Consider the following 23,810-nt stretch of genomic DNA (forward strand, 5'->3'; position numbering starts at 1 on the left):
AACTATGGGAAACGTCTTCTGCTTATATTTCTCACAGTCCTGCTAGCTCAAAAATAATAGTTTTTTGAGGCAATCAAGGAACTGATCTCTGAACTTTCAGGAGAAGCTGTGCCATGTATTTATTTTAAGTTACAGAAGGCTTTATCAGGTTCACAGGATACATAAGAATGAGACAGGCCTTTGAAAAAAAGCAACTCCGAATAAATGAGGACAGAAGAGTGGTCCTGGAGGAAAGATGTGGATGGTGAGGAGGCAGAGGACAGAGAAGAACCTTGGTCTTAGCCTGACAAAGATTGGCCCGAGAGGCTGGAGGAGAAGGAGGGAGAGCTATGGAGAAAGAAAAGGGAAAAGACAGCTTCCAGAAGGAGGTATTGGTTGAATGTTAAATGCTACAGAATCTGAAAAAAGCATTTCTCTTTCACAGTTTACAATCCCTGCAGTGTTTAGTGCAGTGCTATGTGTATAGTAACCTCAACAAGGGTTTGAAGAACAAAATTTAACTCAGAAAATGATATCATGGTCATGGCGGCATCTTTAATAGACATGGTGACCGGGTTAACCTTTAGCCTCTACTCCACCCTTGAAGCTAAGCAAGGTCTTCAACAAATGTTTCTTGTGACTAGAGAACAGAGAACCTCTGTTGCAGGAAGTATGGATCACATGGCACAATTTCAACATATCTGCCTAGGCCTGGTTCATGGTACGCTAATGTGTAAGTCTTGGTCCATGAAATCTTTGGCCTCACTGAATTTTTACTGCTGAGACAAGTTAGACATTGGGAATTTGATGAAATACACATAAATATGAACCACGGCCCCTGGGCATAGCACACTCTCACATACACACATCTCTCTATGGAAGAGGAAGTGACATATTAACACTGTCATTTTGTATTTTAGGCTCATCATGAACACTACTTTATTCCTAATTAGGTATGAAGCATTTATATCATGTACCACTGGTCACTAAGAGTGATGAAGTAATTGGAAGTTTGCTGTTTGCTTTTTTTTTTCCTAAGTAGTTGTTAGGAAAAAATTTCAAATTCATAAAAATTTGCAAAAATAACAATATTGGAAATAACATCCATATACCTTTTACTGATATTCACCTACTGTTAACATTTTATCTGCTTTATAATTTTCAATCTACCTATTTATTGATCCATCCATCATTTATCTCTGTATATATATGTATATACACATACATACTTCTAAAAAATATTTTGGTGCATTCTGAACCATTTGATGTTTACTCCTACTGAATAAAAATCAAATGCACTGAACTTGTCACAAGACTGTAAAATATAAAGACTGATAAAATCAAAGATATATTTTAAAATATGAAATATAAAATAAAATTCTAAACTAGTTAAATTATGAAATCAGTGTAAATGAGCAGAGAACCCCCATCCTCTATGACATGAGAGGAATGAAAGGGGTAATGTGTCAGACAGTTTGTATACCATCAGAAAACATGTCTTTATAATTTTGTGAAATCATACTTTGAAAAAATCTAACAGTTAAATTAATGGCCAGCTAAAAAAACAGCAGACACCAATTATCTATGTCATGAAAGGAATGAAGAGAGAAAACTTGTTTATTGGACATTTCATGTCTGTCAGCCAGTTTATATAACACCAGCAACTATGGCTAATATCATATCAGCAAATAATGTGAAAGCATGTTTTAAATGATTTAACAAATAAATAAGTGGTCAGCTAAAAATCTGGTAGTGACAGAAAGAAACATAGGACTTTAACTCTTGTTTTAACTATTTAAAAATTAGTTTCATTTAGTAAATAGTAATTGAATGCCTATTTTCAGACACTGTTCCAGGGGCTAAGGATACAATGATGAGAGAAACCAAGATGACCCTGTCCAGGAAGGTCACAGCTCAGACAGTTTATTTCATAAAAATTATTGGGACCCACCCCAGACTGCTTCAGAGTTGCTGGGGTTAAAAAAATAACAATTCAGGGTAGTGAGCCCTTACATGGGAACAAACAAGTGGCTTTGGGATACTTGGTAGGTAGGTCAAAAAAGGCTTCCTAGACAAGAGTCCTGTGAGCTCGAAATACAAAGAAGATACAGAAGAAATGGCCCGGGCAAAGGCCTGGACTCAGGAGAGAACAGTTTTCTCCAGGTGTGATGTTCAGAGGGGTGAGTCTCAAAACTGAACTCATCTACTCCTCAGGATTCCTGCCCAGTAGGAGCGCTTTATGCACCAGGCAACAAGGTCTATTGTGTGTGGACAGCACGCCCTGGACTCCCTTTCTTCAGCCCAAATGAAAATCCATAGGTGCACAGCTTTGCAAACCTCTTGAACATTATTACTGGAAGTACCACTTTCTTAATTCTTTATTCACATGCAGTTGTTGGAGCACTGATACACATCTCTCTGTGCTCCTAATTTAAACTCCCACAGCGTTAGCTTTTTTTCAAAAGCACTTACCTTTTGTGTAGGTGTCTGTGTGACTTAGACATGAAATCTAGACCTCATTTAAGCCCAAATGAAAGTAGGTTCATTAATGAGCAGCAGTCATTGAAAGTTTGTTCATTTTGGAGCCAGCTGTTAGGCAGACCCTAAAGCAAGGCTCTAAGCCAAAAATACAGGTTTTAAGTTTTAATATACTGTCAAAGGGCACAATCCAAAGAATATAGTATAATATATGCTCTGAAGGAAGCCAAGACTGTTGTCCATAGAGTGGCTTTTTAAATCCAATTTTATACCTGAGTACCAATGTCAGCATCACCATTAGCAGCTACCAGGACCAGGACAATGCTATCCATATCTAAACAACATCTAGAATAGTTGTGTCTTTCTATAAATGCACTGGGTTGTGTATGTACTTACTCCATCTAATACGATCCCGAGGGCAAGGACTAAACACTGCAATCCTGATGCATGCTTTCTGCACATGTTTGATCTGACTGGTATAAAATGTGGACTAGCTTATATGATGTCCCATTAAGATTAAAGTGATTTGTAGCTTTAGGGTACCTTGAAAGAAGAATTCAGATAGGTGCAATTTATTTTTACTGCATATTTTTGTAATACGCATGAGGCGTAACAATTCATAGAAATTTAAGATGCTTTACTCTAAAAGGAGTATAAATTTTCATTTTATCTTTTTTAAAGTACTCTCGTTTAATAATCATGACTGACCTTACTCCATATAATCTAGAGTTGCCTGAAAGGTACACAGCATTATATTTTGCCATTTTGTTCACAAACACTCACAACACTTGGCTGCGTGTCACCTTCTACCACAGACATTCAAAACACGACAAGACACTCATTCTTCTAAAGCAGATTATGCGAGAGGCTTTCTTCTTTTTTCTTCCTTTGTTTTTTCTATAATAGAAACACACACTGGTATTTTAATCTATCTAACAAAGATCCCAAGTAAATCTATCAAAAACCAATGTCACCTAAGTGATAAATCTATCCTGTAAGATTCCAGGAAAGGGTCATGTCACCCACAAATTTCTAAGCAAGTTACACAGCCTTTTATATGGTGGGTGCTAAATAAGTGTTTGCTGAATTGAATTAAAATTTAACAGCATGTAGGGTTGCTACATTTTACACAGGGAAAACAAAACAAGCTGCAATCAGAGGCCAGGGGATCAGACCTTCCTTCTCCCAGAACATGCCCGCCAGCTGAAAATTCATTTCTGCATCAGGGGGTGTTAGAGGCAACCCTTTCCCACAGGACCCCCTTTCCATGACCTGTTGTCTTCCCCCTGCTCAGCCTCTCCCATCACTTGTCCCCTTACCAGAAAGAACAGCTGCCTAGTGTGGAGGACACAAGGCTTCCATAAGGACAAAGGCAGCAACAAAGAATTGACCTTTGTCTTTTCCGAGGGCATGGTTTGACCTTGACACAGTAGAGAAAGGGTGCTACCAAGTACCTAGTGCCTACCATATGCCAGGTGCTCTGCTAAGTGCTGTAAAAGATATTCCCACACACACTCCTATTATTTTATGAGAGAGGTATTTTACAGATGCATCAGAGACAGAGAAGTACCTCATTCAGGGCCACTGCACTACACCTCCCTGTAAGCTGTTTGACCACTGTTTCTCCTCATCTCCCTGTAGATTAAAAGCTACATTGATCTCATCTCGATCACTGCCCTATCTGCCTCAAATAGCCCAGGGCCTGGCACACAGCAGATGCTCAATTAAGTATTTTTTTAATTTAATTTAATTTTTTAATACAGCAGGTTCTTATTACTTATCTATTTTTCACATATCAGTGTATAGATGTCAACCCCAATCTCCCAATTCATCCCCCTCCCCTCCGCTTTCCCCCCTTGGTGTCCGTACATTTGTTCTCTACATCTGTGTCTCTATTTCTGCCTTGCCAAGTATTTGTTAAATGAAAAACAAATGAATGAACTCTCCCATTTACCCTAACCACTGATTAAAACCTCTACTAGATTAACTTCTTATGTCCTTTATTGAATTCACCTAAAAGCTGTATATTACAAATGTATCAGTTGATCCAAATGAACGGAACTGATAAGTTTCAGCATCACCTGTGCATTACCACCAAGGATTCCTGAATGTAGAGGCAGGATGCTGAGACAGAGACCTGAATACCAGGTCAATCAGGCCCAAATTCACACAGTGGCAATGTTACTTTTTGCCCGAAAGATAATAATGAAACTTTTAAAACCTTGAACTTCTGAGCACAAAGGGAAGTTAAATGCATAATTTCATTGTGTTATCTTTTGTGTTATCTTCTCCCTTCACTAAAGGACAATTTCTGTAGAAAAGAAGACTTGAGACTCTTAATGTTAAAAATAGGCTATGTCTCTTCTGGCACAACTAGCAATAAAGTATTTATTTTATAGTATGTATTTTACATGAAGCTTAATATTGTTCTTTTGTGAACTGATAGAGAATCATATCAGGGTTTAATTTATGAGGAACATCGTGTAAACTACAAGGTTGTTTTGAGGTAAGGAAAGCATTTAGGCTCTTGTTGGAACAGTCTGAAGTTCCTTTGTATACAATTACATAACACAGGAAACATAATATTCAGTGAATACAAATTTAAGTAGTGTTAAAATTTTAATATTAAATACAAAGAGCCATTCTATAATAGCAGTATTTCTGGAACACAAAAGAAGAAAAGCAAGACATCTTTAATTAAACTTGTCACCGTAATCATTCACTCCACTCAGATTTAGAACGATGTGGGGCTTATGTATATATATATTAATCTTAACATGCTATGAATTACAGTAAACTACAAGCTAAAAATGGTATACTGTGTGAAGTTAGAGGATTAATTTTTAATTTGCCCTACATGCATTTGCTCTATCTCTAAACTCAAAGGCCAGAAAACTTCCTAATTTTCCTAATAGTATTGATCAAATATCTTAATGTATAACATGACTATCTAATTCCTAATTCCTATTTCTAATATAGATACACAGATACACAGATATTGATATTATATTTCCCCTTAAAAATCACCAAAAAAGTATTTTTAAAAGTGTCAAACACTCCACAAAAGTAAAATAGTTAGCTCTTATTTATTAAGACATTTTTTGTTATTACTCTATTCAAAAAAGAACTAAACATTAAGATAGTTACACTGGTGTAATTTTACTTAGAGAATAAACATTAACAATTAAGTTCATCATAATAATTTTCTTATTATTATTCACATACATGACTTTATTTAAAAAATTTTTTTAAATAATCTTCTATCACTTGCATTTTTTTTTTCCTTTTTGGCCACGCCATGTGGCTAGCAGGATCTCACCTTCCCACCACCTGGGATTGAACCCAGGCCAAGGCAGTGAAAGCACGGAATCCTAACCACTAGGCCACCAGGGAACTCCCACATACATGACTTCTAAAAACTACTCTTGTTATAATGTAGTATCTCTGATTTTGGTGTTACATTAATTATTAATTTTATTGTAAAAATATGAATGATGATATTGCATCTCACCCATACTAATAGGTACAAACATCCAAAATTATGTTTATAATTTCTCTAATATAAAAATGTCACAGAATTTTAATCCACAAATTCTATGCTTTTGTTCATACTATTTATAACACACAGCTGCATTCTAAATTTAGTATTTAAATAGCTAAATGAACCTACCTCCCACCTTAGGTAAAATTCTAAAAATAATATTATAAGAAATAATTTAAAGCACTCAATTTAGTTACCATGGTGACTGTTGCTATCTAATAATTTAGGGGTAGGAAATTATTATTATTCATCATTAACTTTAATTCTATAAAGAAAAAGAGCAACAATCTTTATCTTTCTAAAGAAAAGCAAAAAAAAAACCCTCTGATACTTTATTTCTGTTCTAGACAAGAAGGGGAAAGAACATTTCTGGGCCAAAGGACATTATACAACAGGTTACTTAAAACATTTCTATAAGATATAAATACATTTGCTATACATTTGGTCCCAATCAGTCCACATCTAACTGTGGACTCCTGAATGTTAAAGTGATTTGAAGTGAACAGTAAAGAGGGAAAAGTTCACAGGATTCAAGCCACCCTGTCTGTTCTGGATGTGCCTACCCGCTGGAAGTTGCTGTCACCATGTTCTCCTCTGCCTTATTGGCAGGCAAGAAGAGAAGACAGTGGTTTTCAATGGAGTCTCCCCTCCCACTCATGCCTTCCCCCTTATCAGAAGAAAACTTCAGTGTGATTTAAAGTCTCTTGGAAATGCACCTAGAGTGAGGTTCCACCTGAAATTGTTTTCTTTTGTGATTAACACCTATGATGGTGACCATGGATATTTAAACTCTACACCCCAGATGGCTGCATCCCACGTGGTTTTAGTGACACCCAGGAAGCATCATGACATGCATGGCTTTTGCATAGGAAAGCAGGGGAGGTGGTGAAGAGGCAATTGCTTGGGGACCATTTCTAAGCTTGGGCTCTGTCTAGGGAAGGAAATGCATACAAATGTTCCTTCTCATCACCATAGGTCACCTCAAACAAACATGAGGTATAATAATTAGAGACAGACCCAGGGGCTCAAGCTTCAGGGAAATGGAAAAAAAAAAAAGGAAGAAAAAAGAAAGAAATTTTCAAGACTGAACAGTCAGGAAGCATTTAGCAGATCATATTGGAGAAAGAAAACCTCCTGGAAATATAATTGTTGAAGACTATTTTAAAATAAAACTTGGAGTGTTAACAGATCTCAAGACTGATAATTCTTTGCATTTAGTATTAAGACCCCTGAGTGAAGGACACAAGTATTACACACAATTTTGCAGAGAAGACCAGCTTTGGACATAGACCTATGTCACATAGAGGAAGAGGACAGGCAGCTAATTCAGAATCTGCACAAGAAAAAAAAAAGTACCGAATAATAAAGAAGGTATTTCCCCAGCTACTTTTGGCTAAGGGTTTAAAAAATCTTCAGTGAGAACAGATGGGGGATGTCCAAACACCACACTACCCAGGAGCTGCAGCTGAAGGAGCTATATTTGTGTATGTGTGGGTGTGTATGTGTGTGTCAACCTGTGTAGATGTCACACCCCATTTCTGCCCTTGGTTGCCAGGTGCCTGTGGGCCAGTTCTGACTGGCCTTTCTCCACATTGAAACAATCTAATCCAATCCCTATATTTGGGGAGTTCATTTAGGAGGACTGGGGAAAGAAATAAGGAGCCTTCTGGCCAAGGCAACTTTTTCACAGGAGTCCTGAACTTGAAGATTGTTGGGCACTTTCCTGGTCCAGTTAATTAGCTGGCACTTTGTTTACTATTTGTCTATTGTTCTCTCGTGTACAGGCTGAAAACTCTAAGAAGGAAGATGGATAAGTATTAGATTCATGCCCCCAAACTCTAGCCCAAAGCCATAACTAACATAAAGAAATACGAAATTATATTCCAACAGCACAAATGATAGGCAAATTGGCAGATAAAGTTTGAGAGGAAAGATTAAAGCAGCTTGTCTTGTTAATAAAAATTCTTTAGGGTATTTGAGCATTTTTCAGGGGCGGTGGAAGCAAAGTTTAAACAAATCTCTGAATTATTTGACCACCTATCTTCATCGGAGCATTTTTTTCACCCCTCATGTTTTTGCCTTATCTGTCTGATTTAGAATACAAAACAAGCATAAAACAGTCCACTGCGATATTGGGTTTATGCAAATCCCTAAAATAATCAATATTGTTAATATGAGGTCTAACATGAAAGTGCACAAGCAGAAGGACCACTCATTTGTAAGCAATAAAATCTGTTTCTAGCTTGGTTTAATTAATGAAAAAGAAGATAACTTGAGTTACAAGAAATCTGAGTGAACGTGCGTTGATTTGGCTCTTCTGTTTGTAGTTGAATGGTAGGCAACAATACACGGGCTAACCTTACTTTCTTTTCATGCATAGTATTCAGCCAGCATATCAAATTGTTTTTTTTTTTTTTTTTTTTTTTTTTTTTGCGGTACGCGGGCCTCTCACTGTTGTGGCTTCTCCCGTTGCGGAGCACAGGCTCCGGACGCGCAGGCTCAGAGGCCATGGCTCACGGGCCCAGCCACTCTGCGGCATGTGGGATCCTCCCAGACCGGGATGCGAACCCATGTCCCCTGCATCGGCAGGCGGACTCTCAACCACTGCGCCACCAGGGAAGCCCTCAAATTGTTTTAAACGTGGCCTGATAATAACATGTTAGTCACTGAAAGTTTTGGTGCCAAACTGGGTTTTAAGCCAGCTCGTATCTAGAAGAATATTTAGCCTATTTTAGAAGTTAGCATTAACTCTTTCCAGGATGATTAGAATGAAATATAATGTATTTATGCTTTCGTGCGCTTAATGGCATTTAGGATCTAGTTGGGATCTAAGAAGGTCATCCTGGTTTGCTTCACTGATGGTTTGGTGCCAAAACAATTACCAGTGACATCTAGCAATGATCTCTAATGATTTCTAAATAGGCTTCGCTTTAGACATTTTGACAAATTTATGCTTCCCTGCTATTGATCAGATTACATAATTTCATTGCATTACGTCAAGAGCAATTAAACAATTTCTTGCTAACCTACAACAACATACTCAAAACTAAGACATACACATATTTGCTCAGTGAATGAAAGGGACGGTCTAGTAAGAGGTAGTTCCTACCACTAAAGTTTAGAAAATAAAGATGTGAGACCACCCACCATTATTGAGGCAGTCAGTATTTGTTAAGTATTTACATGGACTGGGCACTGTACCACGTGCTAGAGAAACCAGACATATGCCCTCATAGAGCACCTGGTCCAGCTAATTAACTGTCCATTGGGCAACTTCATTTCATCTGTTACCTGAACAAACTACTCTTGGAATTCAATATTCTTATTTCTTAATAATCAAATTTCATACATCTAAATAATATATTTAGATCAGGAGGAAAACATATCAGGTAGAAAGCACAGGCTCAGCAGAAATTACTGGAATCTGAATCTGAGTCAGGCTTACATTTGTACTGTAAATTACTTTATTGCACATTAAACTATTTTTTGTACTTCTACTTCTTAATTGACTAATTATCTTTCAGATATACTAATAAAATTGAGCTTCTGACCTAGTGATATTCAGGCCTTGAGGCCAAAATCTGCATGATATGAGAGATAATAAGGCACCCACACTATATTTGAACACTTGTTCCCTGAATCTCTGTAAACTTCTCTTTATGAAAACTGCCCCTGGAAGACACTTAGTTCTGCATAAAGGTGGGGGTTATTTGGTGGGGTTGGTGGTGGGTGAGACCAAAGGTAGATGCTAGGAATATTTGGATGTCTGTACTTGCAATTTTTCTTGATAAGGTTTTCCCCAAATAATCCATTTATAAAAATTACCTACTTGTCTCTTCTTTCCTGTGAAGGTTTCCTATAATCTGTACAAGTGTCATTACAATTTTTTACAGTAGTTTCTAATTTCTTAAATGTACATCTACATATATGTAAGTAAATATAATCACAGCATTTTATTAATGTAATCATGCTCTGCTTGCTATTTTTCCCCCAAATTTGTTAAAAAAATTGGTGGATACAAGAACGTTAAATTGTAGCTCACTCAAATTATGTATACATTATTATTTGTTTAAAGCCAAAAGACTGGTTGAGCAGGGAAGAAATATCTGGAAATGGGCAATTTCTTCATAGACAGAAGTGGGGGAATGGTAGATTTAAATACGTTCTTCCTTCCTGAGTCTCAATTCAACATGATTAATTTTTGTTGGTATGTTGATATATTAATTTTTGTTTGTAATATTAATAGCATTCTAGTATTCAATTATTAGAAATATTTACTTAGAATTATGAATCTATATTTATCAAATGAAGATATTTTAATAATACATTTATTAATTGACCAATATTTCCCCCAGATTTTGGTTAGCCTCTCAAAAATTCTTGTACAGAGAACAATACTAATACCTTTTGTTGAGCATTTAATAATTATTAGGCAATGTGCTAATTACTTTGCTAGCATTCGCTGTATATAAAAAATAAACAGGTGAAAATGCATGTAGGTAATGCAGGGCCATGTTAGAGTGAAGGGAGTGATAGTTACCTGGATGTCCAGGGTAATAAATTCTGGAGCAGCACCCAAGAATGTCTCCATTCCATCCCCAGAGGCCTTTAAAAAGAGGACCCACATTTCACAGATGTGTGAAATTTCTCTTAATGCATCTTCTAGCTCAATTATTCTGTGATTTGCTTTACTTTTATAAAACCATATAGACTACAATTCCCTAATATAGTGTTCAAGAAATGAGACACTATTAAATAATCATATAAAATGTTCCACATACTTTCAAGAGGATTTTTTATTTTCAGGTATATTTTAAATAATTTGCAAATTATAATGTATAGTCTCAGAGTAATAATAAAATATGGAATAATATTTTTGCTGCATATGTAATTTTGTTCTGAATATGGTATTATGATAATGAATTTATCAGGAATCAGGCTTCATATTTCTTAGTTTTCCAACTTTGAAATTATATTAAAAATAAATCTGTGACATCTTACAAACTCCTTAGAAAGATTGTAAGGTATTAACTTTATCACAGTAAAGAGAAGGCCTCCACATCCTGCCATGACTTCTTATAACTACAGCACTTATCTGAGCAAGGGCAAAGCACACATGCATTAGTCTCTGGCCTGTCTCTTCAATGAACAAAAAAATCATTCTTTTCTCTGACAACAGGCTGAATGGAAAAGTAAACGTCATGAAAATTAAATCTCATAAAATAAGGATTAGCAAACATGAAACTAATAATATACCATGGACTCTACATCTTTTTTGGTCTGATTTATTATTCCCAAATAATAACTTTCAGTCTTTTGCAGACAAGGTATTCTACTGGGATGTACTCAGAAAACACGCTCTAAGACTTTAAGGATATGTACAATTGATTGAATCACAGTATCAAAGAATGTTCTGAGCCAGAAGGGATCCTGAAGCCAATCTAACCAAACCCCTTCATTTTACTGATACCAAAATATGTCCATAATTATTCTGGGATTTTCCCTTGTGGTTATTCAGCGGCAAACACCAACAACTCTTGGCCATTCTCTTTCTCTTTATTCCATAAAGATGCCCTAAAACAATACTGACCAGAGGGTACTCATCTCATCATGCTTCTCTGCATAAGCAGTACCTAAATGTAAAGAAGAAGGAAAGGTGCCAGCCGGCCCACTCAGGTTCTTTAAGTGTATGCTGTGGTTCTGCCACAGTTAGGGCTCAACTCCTCAGAGGCCTCTTCACTTATGGGAGGAAATGGGTGAGATCGAATTGGTAGATGTTCCAGGATACTGGAGGGTCGTGACCTGATTCCCAGGACCCCGTTCAGTGAGATATGTATGTGCAGCCGGGAGAAAACTTTACCATTTTAAAATCTGGTTCCAATTTGGGCCAGTTGCTCCAGGAGGACTACATTCCTCTTGGGGACAGTTCCTCTTTTTGATTGGGAAATATCTCATGTACATTTTGATTATGCAAAGATGGGACCTTTGAACCACCTGAATGGGAGGGAAGAGACAAGAGAGTCAAGTTGCTCTGCACAGCAACAAGGGATTCTAAAGTGCTTCCAAGGTAAGGATGGAAAAAGAGAGGCCCCTGCAGCTTTGCAGAAAGCCACAGCTGAGGAGAGATGGCTATGATCTTTACTTCAGTGATGTCTGGAGCTCACCCATTCTGTAACATCATCCCCCCATTGCTACCTCCAAGGCTTCAGTAAAAACGAAAAAAATCTGCTACCATGGTTTCTGTTACCAGAGATTTGGGGGAGAAATGGCAAATGTGATGAAGGGATAACCAAGAAGATCCCACAGCAGGAATTTCAAATCGAAATAAAAACAGAACAAAACAAAACAAGAAAATAAAACATCAAACAAGAAAACACTGGGGAGGTTCTGATGCTTCTGAGAGGATGTGAGATAAAGGCTCAGACCATCTTAACTGGGTGCCCGGGTGGGTCCTCTAGCCCACCCGGGCACCCAATTAATATATTTCTCCTGAATATGCTAGTTTTGCTCTTTTACCTACTGTTTGAGAATATGATAATACGGATATAGCATCTTAATATACTTTACATTAAAACTTCTCATGGTAAATTAAAATGGGTGTTGAAACAGAATTCTTTTTTTATGTATATACCAAGTTTCAACTATATTGACTCATTATAAACTTACTGAAGAAGATTGTAAAAAACTTAGACTGTAGCTATCGAGATTTGTAGTTCTACTAAACCGTTATTTAATCCTAAAAATGTTTAAGTATATCATATATATAATTTAAATTATTTAAAAGTTTATTTTACACTTCTTGGAGACTCAGAACTCCTTAAATTTATTTCACAAAAGGCCCATCTTCTCTAAGATAAATTTAACTTGCCTCATGCAATTAGTATTTAGAAAGACCCAAATTAACTAGAACATAGCTAAATAGAACCTTTAATTAACTAGACTTTTTTTTCCTTTTTGCTCTACTTTTAGGGAGAGAGCATAAAATCACTAGAAAACAAACAAGATAACAAGGATTTGTTTTAAAATTCAGCCTGCAAACTTGGTGCTGGGGTCAGTAAACAGCCCACTTTTCATATTACAAAACCATAAAGTTAGGATTCATTTAAAATAATGAACCAGAGATACCAATGTTCTATGACTCTTGAAAGAAGTCTCAATTGTGTTTGATATACTGTTATTTGCTAAGGCAGAAAAGTGATCTAATGGATGTTGAGAATACTTTCAGCAATGAAAGACTGAATCAGAATTGGTTTTCTAGTTATCACTCTGAAAAACAAGACACTAAATTAACCCAAGCTCATTTATACGAGCATTCTAATTAATCAAATGGATTAACAAATGGATGGGTAAGAGATAAAAAATACTTGTGGGAGAAGAACAGAGGCAATACTTCTGGTTAGAGAAGCTTCTCATTTAAAATAATTGTGATGAAAGCTGCGCATTTATTGAGAGCAGCATAAGCTTCTCCTAGCCCCTGCCAGCTGATCTCCCTTAGGCCCTGATTTCACCCACCCGCTTTTTCAGAAATCGTCGAAAGACAACTCCTGCCTCCGAGGCTCTCTAACCAACTCTTCTCCAATTAGTCTTTATTATAACATTTAAAATAAATAAGTATATACAGTCTGACAACATGAATGTGCAAGGTACTATCCTTGGTAACAGAAACCCTACTTCCTACAGATCTGGCTCGTTTGCCGTAACTTCTTATAGTTCTCTGCACCTCAGAATCTGCAGGTTCAGACAATTCATTTTTCCATTTTCTTCAAGAGAGGTTTACCAAACACATAGGGAAAAAAATCTCTAAACTAGAATACTGACTTGTCAATCCCCAATTTCATCTACTTACTGGCTTTCCTACTTCCAAAAAGACTTTGAAGGAACCATTACAATAAAAGTCTAAATAGGCAAGGGAGAGAATTGGCGGGAGGAGGATTCTGTCGGAAAAATCATGCTAAGGAAAGTGATTTGCACCCAAACCAAAAGATACCGCTGATATTCACAACAGGATGGGAAAAAAGGAAATGGGATGAGTTCCACGGTTTATGTTTGATTAAAGGAAGTAAATCAGTGCATCACGAAAACCAAACATTTTCTCTGGACTGAACTTCAACTGGCGTTTCCTCTGTGGTTCTTGTCTCAGGCCTTATCACATGATAGGCGTTTGATAAATATTTCTTGAATGCTGAATAATGATTATAATGGTATTTAACTGCAGAACAGGGCCTGCTGGGGAAGACCAGAGGAAAGGTCTGAGTCCCATCCTCCTTCTGTTGTGAAGGTCCCTTTGCAGGGTCTTTCCAAATACTAATTGCATGAGGGAAGTTAAATTTATCTTAGAGAAGATGGGCCTTTTGTGAAATAAATTTAAGGAGCTCTGAGTCTCCAAGAAGTGTAAAATAAACTTTTAAATAATTTAAATTACATATGTGATGTACTTAAACATTTTTAGGATTAAATAACAGGGTTTAGCAGACCTACAAATCTGGATAGCTACAGTCTAAGCTTTTTATAATCTTCTTTTTACAATCTTCTTCAGTAAGTTTATAATGAGTCAATATAGCTGAAACTTGGTATATACATAAAAAAGAATTCCGTTTCAACACCCATTTTAATTTACCATGAGAAGTTTTAATGTAAAGTATATTAAGATGCTATATCCGTATTATCATATTCTCAAACAGTAGGTAAAAGAGCAAAACTAGCATATTCAGGAGAAATATATTATTTTCTCAATATACTTATGCACCTTAAAAAAACTTAATTTTGTAAGAGCCAAGGCAGATTGGACAGATACCCTACAAATTTATGTGTCAAATAGTACTCTGAATGGAGGAGCTACAGGGTCTTAAATAACCAGTGTATGTCAAATATTGTTGAGAACCGTCCAGGGCAAGAATCTGGCCATTTCCCTAGACTTCTTGAGGTTTTATACTATCCTAGAGGGAGCATATGACACATACTCATAAATGTTCAGTTAACATTTAGTAATTAGTAAGAGATTCATTCGAGGTTCTGAAAACTCAGGGCAGCCACAGATCTTTCTCTTAACAATCACCATGCAAGTCTAAATGTATTTCTGCCCAATTTTTTGGTTGAAAAATTCTTTGATATGATATGAAACAAAACATAGCGGCATATACTTTATAGATCAGTTGTAGGAATACAATAAAATCATACATGGAACTTGCTAACGACAAATGTTGAGCACATATAGTCAGTACTCAATAAAAGTGTAGGAGTAACAAAGGTGTAAGAGTCTCCTCCCCCTGCAGTACTGAGTTTACCAGAAATGATTTCCCAACCAACTAAAGAACTCTTGGAGCTAAAAGTCAACATTTGTAGGAACTGAAAGCTTATTTTAGTGAAAATTAAATTTTCTAAAATATATAGAGAGGTAAGAGTTGATTTAAACTTTGAAACAAGAGCTAGAACAAAAATGAGAATTCGTTTGTTTTTTTTTTCTTGACTCCTTTTTCTTAAAGATAGGTGGACAGACAAATGGGCAGATGGGCAGATAGAAAGAATTTATCTGTCTGTCTCATTTAATATCTTTCTACCTATCTATTTGTCTATTCTTAAACTCCTAAAATCAACAGGATTCTACTAGAATCATGCCTGATGCATAGTCGGTAATCAACAAACAGGTATTGAATGAATAAGTATTTGTTTATCTTAGAGTCTTCTTTTTAGCTCTACTCTGCTGCTTTAATAAACCGATTTCTTTTTAGAATAATATCTTTCATGTCAAACTATGATTTCATAATGGAAATCAAGCAGCAAATATGGATAATTGGTAGTCATAAAATTTTAAATATAAATGTTTTAATTCAAGTAGCATGTATAAAGGACTTAAAAATGTCAACAGGAGACACAATACACAATTTAAAAGGAAAAGAAGACAAACTTCAAAAGATAATTATTTGAAAGTGAGATTTAGAAATAAGCAAATTGGCACTGGGATTTAAGAAGTAGAGGACTTCTGTACCCTCAGGAGAAAAGGAGAGGAGGAAAAACATCTTGGCTCAATAGGGAAAACAGATGCATCAAAGGACTAATTAGAAAAGAAATAACGGAAGAATCAAGAGGAGGAGAAAAAGTCACAGAAGGCCTCAAGTTAAGGATCGTACAGAGTAAAAATACATAAAAGGAAATGAAAGCGAAAAGGTAGAAGTCTTCGAAATGAAACATTAAGTAGGCTGGTATGAAAGAATGAACAATTTATTCAGACTTAAATTCAAATCCTAGCTGTGTACATTTACTATCTATATGTCCTTGAGCAAATTAAGTCATCTCTCTGAGCCTGCATTTTCTTATTTATTAAATAATAATACAAACTGCACTGCATTCTTAAGAATTTTATAAAATAGCATATATGAAAATAGCTTGGTATGACACAGCATAGATACTCTATAAGTGTTAAGTTTTTGCTCATTGCACAACAAGTTTAAACTTGTTTAAACTTGGGTTAACTTGTTTCTCAACAAGTACCTGGCTAGTAGCTCAGCACCTTCTATGCAGGGTCATCCTCCCTTGTTTGGTTGTGGCGAAGACGAGTTTATTTTAATTTTTAGGGAAAAAATGGATGCATTTGCCCACATAATCTCAAACACCTTTCAAAATGATAATAAGGTGTTCTTAAATATATCAGTGAAGACCTAAGGCTTGCATTCTCTTCAAAGTTCCACATAAGTGATTATGGTACACATAGATCCTTGTACTAGAAGGAACCCAGCTCCCTGATTTTACAAATTGAGGAAACTGAGGCTCAGAGAGGTAATGCTTATTCATGTGTTTATCTGATTAGTCACTCAACAAATACTAGTTGAGCATGTACTGCCTGCCAGCCACAACAGTGGTCAAGAGTGTACACAGATGGCAGGACCTGGCCTGCCTCCAGGCCTTGAGGGCCTTGTGCCCTGTCCAGGGCTGGATGGCTGGTAACGGGCCTTGCCCAGGGCTGTGTAGCTAATGAGGGGACTCGGGGAGAATTCTCAGCCCAGGTTTTCCATTACACGGAGCATTCTGATTGTGTTTAAGCCTGTTTTTAATGTGTGACACAAGCTTGAAATAAACAGGACAAATATGGGGCCCTAAACTTCCAGTTAATTGCTGACCTGCTGAGAGTAGCAAGAGAAGAGGGTTTCAAACTAATTTTCAACAAAAATCTGAGCCAGGCAAAAGGACATAGAGGCTTCAGTAGAGTTGGCCTTAGAGATAGGTAGAGACTCAGTGTTCACATGAGCCAGGCAGGGAAAGGGGAGGAAAGAGCATGTACAAGGGTAGGAGAGAAATGGTTCCAAGACATGCCAGGCCTGCCTGAAAGAGGCTCTGCTCATCCCAGCACCTGTTCTGTCTGTGTCTTGCTCTGGATCTTACACCCTCATTTTATGTGTATAAAAATGTATGGATGAGAATTGAAAAACATTCAAAGTAGATAACCATCCTTTTCCAATGATGTGGGGCAACTTTTTGTACCATTCTTAGATCTTTGTTCTTTGAGTCTGGAAATGTAAATATTTCTAGTTTATAAAGATGGCCCGCATAGCAAGATCTTTTTTGACCCACCTCCTAGAGTAATGGAAATAAAAACAAAAATAAACAAATGGGACCTAATGAAACTTAAAAGCTTTTGCACAGCAAAGGAAACTATAAACAAGATGAAAAGACAGCTCTCAGAATGGGAGAAAATATTTGCAAATGAATCAATGGACAAAGGATTAATCTCCAAAATATATAAATAGTTCATACAGCTCAATATTAAAAAAACAAACAACCCAATCCAAAAATGGGCAGGAGACCTAAACAGACATTTCTCCAAAGAAGACATACAGATGGCCAAGAGGCATATGAAAAGCTGTTCAACATCACTAATTATTAGAGAAATGCAAATCAAAACTACAATGAGGTACCACCTCACACCAGTCAGAAGGGGCACCATCAGAAAATCTACAAACAGATGCTGGAGAGGGTGTGGAGAAAAGGGAACCCTCTTGCACTGTTGGTGGGAATGTAAATTGATACAGCCACTATGGAGAACAGTATGGAGGTTCCTTAAAAAACTAAAAATAGAATTACCGTATGACCCAGCAATCCCACTCCTGGGCATATATCCAGAGAAAACCATAACTCAAAAAGACACATGCACCCCAATGTTCATTGCAGCACTATTTACAATAGCCAGGTCATGGAAGCAACCTAAATGCCCATCTACAGACGAATGGATAAAGAAGATGTGGTACATATATACGATGGAATATTACTCAGCCATAAAAAGGAATGAAATTGGGTCACTTGTAGAGACATGGATGGACCTAGAGACTTTCATACAGAGTGAAGTAAGTCAGAAAGAGAAAAACAAATATCGTATATTAACACATATATGTGGAATCTAGAAAAATGGTAAGGATGAATCAGTTTGCAAGGCAGAAATAGAGACACAGATGTAGAGAACAAATGTATGGACACCAAGGGGGTAAAGCAGGGTGGGGGGAAGAGGGGCAGGGATTGGTGGTGGTGGGATGAGTTGGGAGATTGGGATTGACATACATATATATATCTATATATCTATATCTATATATCTATATAAACACTAATATGTATAAAACAGATAACTAATAAGAATCTGCTATATAAAAAAATAAAATAAAATTCAAAAAAAAAATAAAGAAAGTAACTCCCCCCAGTTGTCTTCAAATGAGATGACATCCCCAGCTGACAACTTGATTACAGCCTTGTAAGAGGTACTGAAGCAGAAGACCCAGAGAACCCATAAAAGCCGACTCATAGAAATTATGAGATAATAAACGTGTTGTTTTAAACCAAAGAAAAAAAAAGATGGCCCTTTAGCCATCATCACCTGGCACATTAAATAGAAATTCTGCTTTGGGTTGATGGAGTTCAGGATACGCTACTCCAAAATATGGCCAACCTTGGCATATTGAAAGTTTTAAGCTAAGGGGATTTGAGAAATGTCAGGTACAGGAAGGACTCTCTCTCCTTCCCTTAAAGCAAAGCAGGTCATAAGACCCTAATGGGAGAGGCACCCTCTCTATACCCAGAGGAAAGGAGCATCTTCATCCTGTTATAGATGGTCTGTGTCCCCCTAAAATTCATATGTTGAAACTCTACCCCCACAGTGTGATGGTATTAAGAGATGGGGCTCTTGAGAGGGTAATTAGGATTAGATGAGGTCATGAGGGTGGAGTCCTCATGAATGGTATTAGTGGCCCTCTAAGAGTCATGGAGAACTCACTGCTCCTCTGCTCTCTGTCATGTGAGGATGTAAGAAGTAGACAGTCTGCAACCCAGAAGAGGACCTTCACCATGCTGGCACCCTGATCTCAGACTTCCAGTCTTCAGAACTGTGAGAAAAAAATTGTTGTTTCTTATATGCTACCCGGGCTATGGTATTTTTGTTATGGCAGCTGGCTGATTAAGACAGTGTCCCAGGAAGCTCCTTCAGCCTGTGTTGTCCTCTCATTTCCTGGTATAACGACATGGTAGAGGCTTTGCCCATCTCTCTCCTATAATTCTAAATCTTGTGCAACATAGTCCAAGGAGGAAATGGAGTTCATTCTGGAGACCCTCCAAACCTGGCTCTTGGGCCTCCTTTGCAGGTCATGAGTGCCCAGCCTCTTCCCAACCAACATGTGTCCCAGTTAGGCAGAGTCCGGTTTTGTTGCCTAAAACCAAAGATCCTAACTGATACAGAAATATCTTTCTAATGCAGACTACCTCTGCGGCATTTCAGCCCCTCAGATCATGATTTATGAACACCGATATAAATGCAAAAATTTAGCCTTGTACAACAGAAATGTAAAGTGATTTCACCAACAATTGTAATTAGCATACTTTAAAAAGCTTAATTAAAATCGACCTATCCAACATGTAACTACCCAGAACTTTCTGCCAGCACTTCTGCATATTCATGGTGTGATGGAAATTGGTGTTTATAATAAGAGGCAGTCTGATGAGGGAGAAGGACATGAGTTTTGGCTTGTCGTTCCTCACTTCTCTTCAGTGAGTCCTCTTAGGTTAATTACTTCACTCAAAGCCTTAGTTGGTTTCCCTTTCATAGGTAGCTAGGAACACCTGCCCTACTTTTCTTGAATTTTTTTTTAAATTTCAAAATTAGAGGAACTAATACACATTTAGGGGACTATATAAGGCACTATATATGTATATGTACAATATTACTGCTATCCTAATAGAACCTAAATCAAAGATTCAATAATGTTTTATTAATTGCATTTTACTGTATTCACATTCTTAGGAAAATTGGCAACCTTTAAACAATCTTTATTAAATTTTTCTAAGGCTCACCTATGAGTGAGAATTAGGAATATATAGTAGGCAGTTGAATAAGATGTCAGACCAACAGCACATTAATGTTATTAAACAGTTACCAAGAAATTCTATTAACCTTCTCAAATTCTATGCTTTGAATTGATTTAATTTACAAAGTGCATTGGAAGTGTATGAAGTTATATTTTTGTGTTCTCTGCTGCCAGCTAGGAGGGCCATAAATATTCTTCTTGCAAATAGAAGAACGGCACAGCCTCTATAAGAAGCAGTTCTCCTTGTTCATTGTTTTTCTCCCTGATACATACTGACAGCTGATTTACAGGAAGTGGCCTTGTCTTATTTGCATCTGTATTGATGGGTTTGGTGAGCAGGAAGGGAAGTAACACATTCAATTTTAATCAGGGAAAAAATGGACTTTACTCATTCTCACAAGCAACTACTTGGATTCATCAGATTTTTAACCACCTTTTCTTATACTTGAAATGTAAATTCTTCAAAGACAGTACCAGAACCAGAGTAGAATAGTCACCCACTTAGACTCTCCATGACTTGCTTTAGAGAACATAATCATGGCTTTCTCTTCCATGACATGCATGGAGTCATTTCAAATTTATATTTCTTGATTAAAATATAAAAACTGGCAACAGTATATTGACCAGCGAATTAGGAATTTGAGATAAACCATTAAATATTAAATCCCAGTATATAAAAATAAATGCTTTATACTGGCAAAACCTAGAAAATCTATATTTTTGGTAGATATAATAATAGCCACAATTATGTTAACTCACACACACTACAGGTCAAAGACTCAAATCGTTAGCTAATATGAAACAATGATAATTTAAAATGGTAAATGGGAGTCACTTTTGTATTGCTATTAAGCAAAATCAAGTTGGTGAGCTTGTATAGAGTGTATATTTTTTAAAGAATTAAGACCAGGCTCTAAAACTCATTTCCTCCTGCATTGTATGTTATTTTATCTGTCTTCATTATAAGTAAAATTCATTTGGTGAAAACTAGAAGAAGGCTTCTAATTATAAATTAACAGTTTTTAGGTAAATGAAATACAGAGATTTAAAGATATATGGGTGGGTGGGGCCTCAGACGTGAATCTGGGGTGCAGACGCCTGTCAAGCCCTGGCTGAGTGCCTGCCACGCTAGGCAGTGTGGGCAGCACAGATGGCCCTGCTCTACCCAGAGGACACCAGGTCGACCTGTGCACCTCAGGCCACTGCCCTGTCCCTCCGGAAGATCCGGGTGCCCATCACCACACACCAGCCAGGTGGTTCCAGGGATTTGGATGTCTGTGTCTTTCGGGGACCATTACTTCACGTGCCACATTCTGTGTGTCTGACAGGGTCTTGGTGCTGCAGCCAGGTGTCAGGCCTGAGCTTCTGAGGTGGGAGAGCCAACATCAGGACATAGGTCCACCAGAGACCTTCCAGCCCCATGTAATATCAAATGGCAAATGCTCTCTCAGAGATCTCCATCTCAACACAAAGACCCAGCTCCACTCAACCACCAGCAAGTTACAGTGCCGGACACCCTATGCCAAACAACTAGCAAGACAGGAACACAACCCCACCCATTAGCAGAGAGGCTGCATAAAATCATAATAAGGTCACAGAAACCCCAAAACACATCACCGAACAGATCCAGTCTCATGCATCAGAACAAGGCACCAGTCCCCTCCACCAGGAAGCCTACACAACCCACTGAACAAATCTTACCCACTGGGGGCAGACACCAAAAACAACGGGAACTACAAACCTGCAGCCTGCGACAAGGAAACCTCAAACAGAGTATGTTAAGCAAAATGAGAAGACAGAGAAATACACAGCAGATGAAGGAGCAAGGTAAAAACCCACCAGACCAAACAAATGCAGAGGAAATAGGCAGTCTACTTGAAAAAGAATTCAGATTAATGATAGTAAAGCTGATCCAAAATCTTGGAAATAGAATGGAGAAAATACAAGAAACGTTTAACAAACACCTAGAAAACTAAAGAGCAAACAAACAATGAACAACAAAATAAATGAAATATAAATTCTCTAGAAGGCATCAATAGCAGAATATCTGAGGCAGAAGGACACATAAGTGACCTGGAAGATAAAATAGTGGAAATAACTACTGCACAGCAGAATAAAGAAAAAAGAATGAAAAGAATTGAGGACAGTCTCAGAGACCTCTGGGACAATATTAAACACACAAACATTCGAATTATAGGGGTCCCAGAAGAAGAAGAGAAAAAAAAAAAGACACTGAGAAAATATTTGAGGAGATTATAGTTGAAAACTTCCCTAATATGGGAAAGGAAATAGTCAATCAAGTCCAGGAAGCACAGAGAGTTCCAAACAGGATAAATCCAACGAAAAACATGCTGAGACACATATTAATGAAACTATCAAAAATTAAACACAAAGAAAACATATTAAAAGCAGCAAGGGAAAAGCAACAAATAACATACATGGGAATTTCCATAAGGTTAACAGCTGATCTTTCAGCAGAAACTCTGCAAGCCAGAAGGGAGTGGCAGGACATATTTAAAGTGATGAAAGGGCAAACCTACAACCAAGATTACTCTACCCAGCTAGGATATCATTCAGATTCGACAGAGAAATTAAAACCTTTACAGACAAGCAAAAGCTAAGATAATTCAGCACCACCAAACCAGCTTTACAACAAATGCTAAAGGAACTTCTCTAGGCAGGAAACACAAGAGAAGGAAAACACCTACAATAACAAACCCAAAACAATTAAGAAAATGGTAATAGGAAAACACATATTGATAACTACCTTAAATGTAAATGCATTAAATGCTCCAACCAAACGACATAGACTGGCTGAATGGATACAAAAAAAAGCCCTGTATATATGCTGTCTACAAGAGACCCATTTTAGACCTAGGAACACATACAGACTGAAAGTGAGGGGATGGAAAAAGATATTGCATGCAAACGGAAATCAAAAGAAAGCTGGAGTAGCAATTCTCAAATCTGACAAAATAGACTTTAAAATAAAGACTATTAAAAGAGACAAAGAAGAACACTATATAATGATCAATCCAAGAAGAAGATATAACAATTGTAAATATTTATGCACCTAACATAGGAGCACCTCAGTACATAAGGCAAATGCTAACAGCAATAAAAGGGGAAATCGACAGTAACACATTCACAGCAGGGGACTTTAACACCCCACTTTCACCAATGGAAAGATCATCCAAAATGAAAATAAATAAGGAAACACAAGCTTTAACTGACACATTAGACCAGATGGACCTAATTGGTATTTATAGGATATTCCATCCAAAAACCACAGAATACACTTTCTTCTCAAGTGCTCATGGAACATTCTCCAGGATAGCTCATATCTTGGGTCACAAATCAAGCCTTGGTAAATTTAAGAAAATTGAAATCTTATCAAGTGTCTTTTCTGACCACAATGCTATGGAGACTACATATCAATTACAGGAAAAAATCCGTAAAAAATATAAACACATGGA

The 23,810-nt window shown here is 37.1% G+C and overlaps 1 protein-coding gene across 2 annotated transcripts in view; it reads right to left on the bottom strand.

The window, feature by feature from the left end:
- Positions 1-23,810, bottom strand: part of PACRG (parkin coregulated) — a 514,683-nt gene that overhangs the window by 366,974 nt on the left and 123,899 nt on the right. The window lies entirely within an intron of this gene.

The sequence above is a fragment of the Delphinus delphis genome, chromosome 14 (assembly GCF_949987515.2).
Source record: "Delphinus delphis chromosome 14, mDelDel1.2, whole genome shotgun sequence".
Taxonomy (NCBI): domain Eukaryota; kingdom Metazoa; phylum Chordata; class Mammalia; order Artiodactyla; family Delphinidae; genus Delphinus; species Delphinus delphis.